This window comes from Gavialis gangeticus, unplaced genomic scaffold, assembly GCF_001723915.1.
Source record: "Gavialis gangeticus isolate Ggan-Ray unplaced genomic scaffold, GavGan_comp1, whole genome shotgun sequence".
NCBI lineage: Eukaryota > Metazoa > Chordata > Crocodylia > Gavialidae > Gavialis > Gavialis gangeticus.
In genome coordinates, this window is record NW_017729004.1 from 69,831,882 (window position 1) to 69,839,930 (window position 8,049).

The 8,049-nt window shown below is 42.8% G+C and overlaps 1 protein-coding gene and 1 long non-coding RNA gene across 2 annotated transcripts in view; one reads left to right on the forward strand and one right to left on the reverse strand.

Moving 5' to 3' along the window:
• TSPAN13 (tetraspanin 13) overlaps positions 1 to 8,049 on the forward strand; it is a 37,256-nt gene that overhangs the window by 14,875 nt on the left and 14,332 nt on the right. The gene's annotated exons all lie outside the window — the stretch shown is intronic.
• Positions 6,262 to 8,043, reverse strand: LOC109291468. Its single transcript, XR_002095848.1, has 2 exons — positions 7,472 to 8,043; positions 6,262 to 7,417 (listed from the first exon to the last, which is right to left on the reverse strand). It is a non-coding gene; the product is annotated as an uncharacterized LOC109291468 (long non-coding RNA).

Consider the following 8,049-nt stretch of genomic DNA (forward strand, 5'->3'; position numbering starts at 1 on the left):
CAAAGATCCATGCCACGGTCTGGGCTATGATGCTTGCCAGCTCCTCGAGTACCCTGGATCACTTGCTTATCTTCTGGCGTGGATGCTTTCTCCCAAAGTTTGGTGTCATCGGTGAACTTGGCCAGTCCGCTCCTGACTCCAATGTCCACATCATTAATGAAGATGTTGAACAATATGGGTCCAAGGACAGAGTCTTGGGGGACCCCACTGGTCACAGGACGCTATGATGATTGACTTTCATCAGTTACTACCCTCTGGGTCTGACCACGGAGCCAATTTCCCAGTCAGCAGATCGGGGTGGACCCAAGGGCACAATTGGCCAGTTTTGCCAAGAGGTGCTTATGGGTTACCAGATCAAAGGCTTTTTTGAAGTCAGGATCTATGAAATCAATCTTTTCTCCTTGTCCAGGTGATAGGTCTCCTGGTTGTAGAAGGAAATGAGATTGGTCAAGCAAGACCTACCCGCAACAAGCCCGTCCTGGCTATCCCTCAGGATGTTGGCATCGGCCAGTCCATTAAGGATGGCCTCTTTAATAACTTTTCTAAGACCTTCTCCGGGATAGAAGTCAGGCTGACGGACCTATAGTTAGCCAGATCCGCTTTCCTCCCTTTCTTGAAGATAGGCACCACATTGGCTTACGTATAAAGTAAGGCCTAGTAAATTTAGCAAAGTCTTGAAGTAGTAAGGCCCTGTGGCATAGTTAAAATTAACCTTATCAAAGGAATGCAAGGCTTGTACTGCTATTGGTCAGTCTAAAGACAGTTGAAGTAAAAAGAATCTGAATGGCTGTAACATCAGCACAGCTCAGAAATTATAAATTAGCTGGCACACATGGAAATCATTCGGAAGGAAGATACAGTTCTGTGAAAGGGATTAATTAGCTGTTGACCTGGATCAGTGGGCCCATGGATCTTGAGGAGCTCAAAGACTGAATACCAGGGTCCTTCCCGGTACCTCTTGAACAGCGCTAATCGGGGATGCATGACTTCGCTGAGCTTGGTGGAAAGAGAAACTTGTCGTACATCAGGCATCAGAGGGGACTGCTGATAAGTTGTTGATGTGAATTATTATTGTCTGTCACTGTCTGTCTTAGTATACTACATGTAGTCGTGTTTTTGTTTAGTCAATAAACCTTTCTTACCTTTCTACCCCCTACCATACTCTCAATCCCAAACCCTCCACTGGCGGCTGGGACAGGAGGGATGTTACCAGCTGAGCTATTGAATACCTCCAAAAAGCCCTAAGCTGACACTGCTGTCTGCCACAGCACGGACCATAGCCAGCATGTGGTCTGCTAGCTAATGCTGAGGTGTCTGTGTAAGGCAGAGGGGACAGGGATTCCCTGCTTAGCAGGGAGTGGGGAGGGGAGAGGAGGGGGAGAGCAGGAGGAAGCCAGGCAGACGCTGCTGTGCCTGCAAGTCTGTGCTGGAGCTGCAGCTGGGGAGCAGAGGGGAGGGGCCAGCCCTGCTGTGGAGCAGAGAGCTCCGCCCAGCCCAGAGAGCATGCCAGGATGCTGGAGGAGTCGGATTTAGCTTAAACCAGCAGGGGGGCTGGGACAGACATTGCATAAACTGGTTTGAGCCAAATCAGTTAAGTCTGATACCACATTCAACCAGGTTTATCTCAAGCTGGGTTCAGCCATTTTCAAGCTGGTTTATGTGCACTGAACATCTGTTCTGTTACAGGTTTAAACCAGTTTCTGATCACTTAAACTGGTTTATGTATAATGTCTGTCCCTAGCCTAAGACCTCAGTGGGGTCTTCCCCAACAAGGGAAGAAGGCAAGCTGCCAGTGATCACACTTGCTGACAGGCTTTGCTGGGGCATGGGGGGAGAAAGGAGGGATGTTACCAGCTCCCTAATGTCTCCTGGCAAGAAAGCACACCTTTCAGAAACTTAGCTGTGTTCCAGCTAGGAGGCTGCGAACGTGTGTATGTCCCTCTTAGTGCTATATTTTTGTAGCACTTAGTTGTGCTACAAATACATGTCCGTCCTCAGCCTAGGTAATGCTTCATGTGAGCCAGTGGTGACACGTAAGTTGTGCACAGGGGTGCACATGCACCCCCTGACAGCCAGCGCTCCCTGCTTAGGTGACAGGTAGGGGGGCAAGCGGGAGTGCTGGTGCCCCCCCTGCAAGCACTGGCTGGGGAGTAGGGGTGCCAAGAGAAGCACCACTGGCACTTCTGGGAGTGCTGGTTCATGTGAACAGTCGCAGGGTTCCCCCTCCTCCCCCCCGCCCAGGTGGTGAGATTGGCCGCGGGGGGACCCCCCGCCCTCATCTCTGACTGGCCGCTGTGGGGGCACGTTCCCTCCCCTGACTCAGGAGGCACCAGTTACCCATGATGTGAGAAAGGGATTCAGTTAATACGTACTTTCTCATTAAGGGTTCTGTACTGTAAAATTAATTAATTGCTTAGATACAGACTCTTGAAATGTATACTCTGTTTTACAAGAAAACGGAATGGAGTCTTTTGCATAGTTTTACTGTTAATTTTTATCCTCCAACAGCCACTTCCAACCAAGCAATGAAATCCCTGTTAAAGTAAAAATTTAAAGTTTAGGTTACTGCAGTAAACAAAGTTGCAAAAAGTCTCCAACTAGTTTTGTAAGAATTACAAGTTTGTAAGATGTAAAAGCCTCATATTGTGTTCTTTTTGCAACTCTTTCACTTTTTAGAAGGAGCTGCTGGTGATCAGCACCAAGAGGTGTTTCATAACGAGAAGATTTAGATTCCATCTTTTTCAGTAGCTATTGAGGACATACTGTAGAAGTCAGAAGTACAATGTACTTCAACGAAGGAGTCTGTAAAGCTGCCTACTTTGAAACATGAGCAATATGCATATGTAAAAGTAGAATGACTTTGGATATTTTAGTGAGACAAGCAAAGCACCTTTGCCTTCTCCAAATATTCCAAACTGTCTTTGTGGATGTTTTAGTTCCATCAAAGCATTTCATCCTGCCTCAGTCTTCTTAAAAAAAACCCCAAAAAACAAAGAACAAAAAAACCAAAAACCTTATAATATCTCTGAGAACTAGATTGGGACTCTTGCATATAGGTTGCTGGTATAATTCCAGCCCAGGGGACTAATGACTGTTTCTGAAATATGTCAAATCTCAGTCCAAATCTTAGTAAACAGGCTCACCCCAAGGAACTTCCCCATAGTGTGTCTGCTGCTTTCCATAGCAAAACCAAAGATTTGAGTACAAGGATGAAGATCAAATTAAACAGTGGTAAGTGTCTCTTGTGCACCAACCCAGCCAGCACTACTCTGACTCTTTATCATACTCCCTCCTTCTTTCATCAATTTCATAATCTGCCTAAAAGTGTTTTTCTTCTTTATAATTTTGATATCATCACTGTTGCACAGATCTCTTTCATATTATATTTTGATTGCAAAATCTAGTATTTTAGACAATCCCTGATGCCCCCTTCCCAGCATATGTTCTGCAGTAACAGGAAGGCAGAGGTGTCAGATCATGTAGCAGTATGTGTCAGCAGGGAGTTTCCCTATGTGAGGATAAATCTTTCCTCCTTGTTTACTTCTGGATTATCATTCATTTATGCCATCCAATGGGAGCAGAGAATCCAGGGTTGAGCTACAGAAACTAACCCAACATGTTGCTTGTCATGCTGGTTATACAGTATATAGTTAGCAGTGTCTTTTGCAGTGTTCTGAAGATATACTTCTGTATCTTTCAGATTGGGTCTAGTGCTCTTTTATTCTGTGTAGTTGTGCTTGAGTGTGAGTACTGCTCTCTGGGTTGACTAAGCAAGTTTTTTTTTTTTTTCAGCAGACCAATTATACTTTTTATTAGAGTCCTACCATTAGTAGTCAACAGTTCTAGCATTTACCTCAAGTGGAAACAAACTCGAATTAGACCCACTTGTTCTGTACAGTGTTTTCCATTTATCAAGGTATTTTTGAGATTGCCATGAGAAGTTGTCTTGGGGTTTTGTTTTGGTTCTTGGTAGACTGTTACAAGGAGCATTGTGTCCCATTTCATCTTTTGGTACCTAAACTATATACATAGAATTACACATTCTAGTTGAAGAGAACAGGAGCTCCTTGGGCGTAGACAGAAGCAACAATTTTCACCTGATCTGATCACAGGAAGCAGTCTATAGTCATGACCAAACACAAGTGCACAGCTGCAGACTGGTTCAAAAATGGCCAATTGGGCAAAAATCTGAATGAGGGTTCAGATGAAGACGTTTCAAACCACAGCATCTTCTGTAACTTCTGTCTGCGCTGCCTCCCAGCCTGTTGCTATTCTCAGAATGGGAGTGGGGAAAGGGAGCGGAGGGAATTTAGTCTGAGGTATTTTTCAGCCGTTGCTGGAGTGTGGGACAGGTATATTGAAGCCCCCCAAGTGAAAGGGGCTCCAGTTCACCCACCCCACCCTCCAGTGCTGGCCAGAGAACCCCTAGAACAAGTTCCCTCTGCTCCCTCCCCTCCCCCCCCCCATTCTGAAAACTGCAGCCTCACAGGGAGGAGGGGCCATTGCTGGGTGAAACTGGCTGCAGCCAGATCCCCCCCACAACCAACAGTGAACTTCTGTTTGGTTCAGGAGACTGTTGTAACTCAGAACACTTCCTGTAAAGCATTCTGAGTTACGGGGAGAGAGGGCAGCTGCACTTCTGTCTGTGCCTCTTGTAATGACCTAAATAGATATTATTTATACTTCATGATTTTTTTTTTTGTCTGATTCATCTCAAAGTTGTAAATCCAGTGGCCTTCTTCTTTTCTCCATGTTTGAAGTGTAGTTTGTGAACCACTAGCCACATCTTACTGTGGAGGTAAGATATCTTTAATGGAATCTTGGTCCCCTTGATGTAAATGGTAATACTCATCAACTGCAGTGGGGCTGATTTTTCTTTTCCTTGTGAGCAGGCAGTATGGCTAAGTAGGCATAATTTCTTTTAGTACTCTAAAAAGGCATTGAGGTGCACAACCTTAGAATAAACCCATGTTGGAAGCATTCTTGCTGTGTAAAAGGAAAAGTACAAGGCACCTACATTTATTACTTTTTTCTTATAACCTGTGTGAATATTCTGCTTAAACCTAGTTAATTAGGGCTGAGAAAAGGAAAAAGGTTCCTAGTGAATATTAGAGTTCCCTGCACTTTTAACAGGAAAATAGATTTCTGCAGTGGTTTAAGACAGCGAAGTGTGAAGAATGGGCATAGATAAGAACAGTAGACATTGCACTTTAAATTGGCTGACTTGTGAGGCTAATTTGTAACCTAATAATGTAACATTCAGACATTACACCTTCTGTCCCAAAATACCTGGCTCACATGGCAGTTTGCATTTTGCATACATTTAGGTTCATATTAGTTTCATCATGAATTCTGCTATTTGCTGAAACTTTTCATTTTTTTTTTTTTTTTTTTTTTTTTAGATCAAATTACAAGCTTTGTTCTCATCTTTGAAACTGTCCGGATACAGGAAAATCCCTTCTAATATATTTTGTCTTTATCTACCCTCATGCCCCTCTGCATACACACGCTAGCAGTAGGGTGCTTCTTCGGACTTGGAGGAAAGCCACTCACCCTTGTCCTATGTTAGGTATTTCCTATGTGGGAATAACAATTGTTCTTGCAGAGGAAGGAAAATACCCAGTGTATTATTATATCATCCTAAAAGCAGTGAATGCCATTTCTCCCCCCTGTCAATCTTTCTTAGTGACATTGTTATTTTCTGCATCTCAAAAGTCATATTTTGAGTACTGGACTTTAAAGGTATTTAGGCACCTAATAGGTGCTTTTGAAAATCTCAGCTACATATTTCAGCACATTTTTAAGAAGCTGTTCTCTGGGTAATTATTTTGAAAACAAGGATTTGTGTGTGTAAGTAAGAAAGAGTGCTAAGGTGTCATTATGTACCTTTTCTTTTTCTGGATGAAAACTGGAAGACAGGCAGTACTCCAATTGTATTTATAATTGGTAATATCAAATGTTTGTATTAGTTTAAATGCACGTGTCTATGTATGATCACAAGCCTTTTGGTTATTTTGGGCAAGGCCAGTAAATTCAGTAAATCCCACTGTATTTGTGGGATTATCATACTTTTATTTAAAGCAAATGAGACATTCTTGGGCACTTTCTTGTATCCTTTGAGAGGTATGTGCAATTAATAATTATTTTGCTTACTACTTCCTTCCTCCTATATCCCATCACAGATATTTTCCTGTCATGGATTTTTGCATGGCTCAAACATTTTTCTTTGCGTGTGTGTGTGTGTGTGTGTGTATTTTTATTTTTTTTAAAGCATGAAAACAGGAAAGGCTGGTGCTTCCTGCTCATAAAACAATACTTCCCATAAACTAACTGGGTTACAATCTCCTCTGAATACCTTTTTTTATTTTTTTTAAAGATGAAGGAAACTATTCATGAGTGCTTTTTAATTTGTTTTGATTATTGAAATATCTTTATTGTGAAGTCAGCACTGTTTTTTACAAGAAATGTTTAGTGAGGGCAGGGCCCCTTTCTGTTTTGCTGGCTGCAATATTTGACACATTAATCTAATAATAAGCGTATTTTTGTGTAACTGTATTGTCCCAACATAAACCATTTAGAGAATGCTGCAGAAGATTAACACATGTAGTGTTGAGTGGAGTATTTTCTTGCATGGTCTTTTTTTTACACCCATTCACATAGCAAAGGAGCTAAATAATATCCCGGCTCTGTTAAAGACGCCTTGCATTTCTCAGAAGAACTTCCTCATTTTCTTTCACCTGTGGAATACGAAACTAATCTTTTATACTAGTCTGTTTTCAAATATAAATGCACCACCTTGTTATATTGATGTTTCAGTTCTCTTGAACTTAGGATGAAATATGTTAGAAAATAAAATGTACATTAGAGTCGGGGAATTGAGCACTTATTCTGTAGTGGCTGAAAGAATTACCGTTGCAAATGCCTGGAAGAGAAGTGACACTCCTATAATCACTGACTGGTTCATAAAAGTTTGCAGTTTTAGTAATGGAAAACTTGTCCTATTAAGTCAGCATCCTCCAAGGGAGAAAGAAAAGGATACTTGCCTAAACATTTGATGGAAGTTCTTGGAACATGCTGAAAAAGAGTCTTCACTTGCCTCCAAGCTAGAAAGTTTGAGAAACTTCTTTGAATATTGAAGGAAAGAGCAAGTTATATGAGAAGGATCTGCCGGAGACTTGGGGGGAGAAAAGAACAGAACACAAGACTCTCCTCTCTGGAGGTTGAATTGAGTCAGAGGAGCACAGTTGATGGACAATATCTGTCTCTATATCTCAGGAGTGATATTGTAGCTGTGGTGGTCCAGAAATTACACAAGAGGCAAGGATTTTCGACCAATTACAGTAAAATCTCTGTTATATGGCATCCCTGGGATAAGGGGATTGCTGGTTATGTAAAAATTCTGATTATCAGAAATAACCTAGATGATCTACTCAGGTCCCTTCCGACCCTAGAAACTATGAAACTATGAAACCTGGCAGGGGGGTAGGGCAGGGGCGGTGTGGTGGAGGCTGCATGCTGAGCACAAACAGCGCAGGGTAGTGTGTGGTGGCAGTGGCCGCACGCCAAGCAGGGGCTGGGGGGTGGTGGCAGCCTCACGCAGAGCAGCAGCAGGACAGGGTAGTGGGTGGTGGCAGTGGCTGCTGCGTGCAAGCTTTCCCCTCCCCGTCCCCCATGTCTGGCTGGCCGCCCGGAAATTCTGGTTAGTAGAGCGTGCCAGTTAGTTAAATCCCAGATATTAGGGATCTTACTGTATGTAGCTGGGATAGACTTAGGCACACTTTTGAATGCAACATGTTCTTGTCTCGAGAGCTGACACAGAACATCTTGCATTCAAAAGCTTGCCTAACTCGATCCCAAACGCATAATCCAATAAAGGATGTCGCCCGAAGAAATCATTGCCACTCTATAAGCCTTTGGGTAGGACTGTCCTACCTTAATGGCAGGAAACGGTGGTGCTAACAGCATTTTCCTACATAGCAATCAATCCTATTTTTTTTGATGTACTATTTTTTTCTCTCTCTCTCTCTCTTTTTTTTTTTTTTTTTTTTT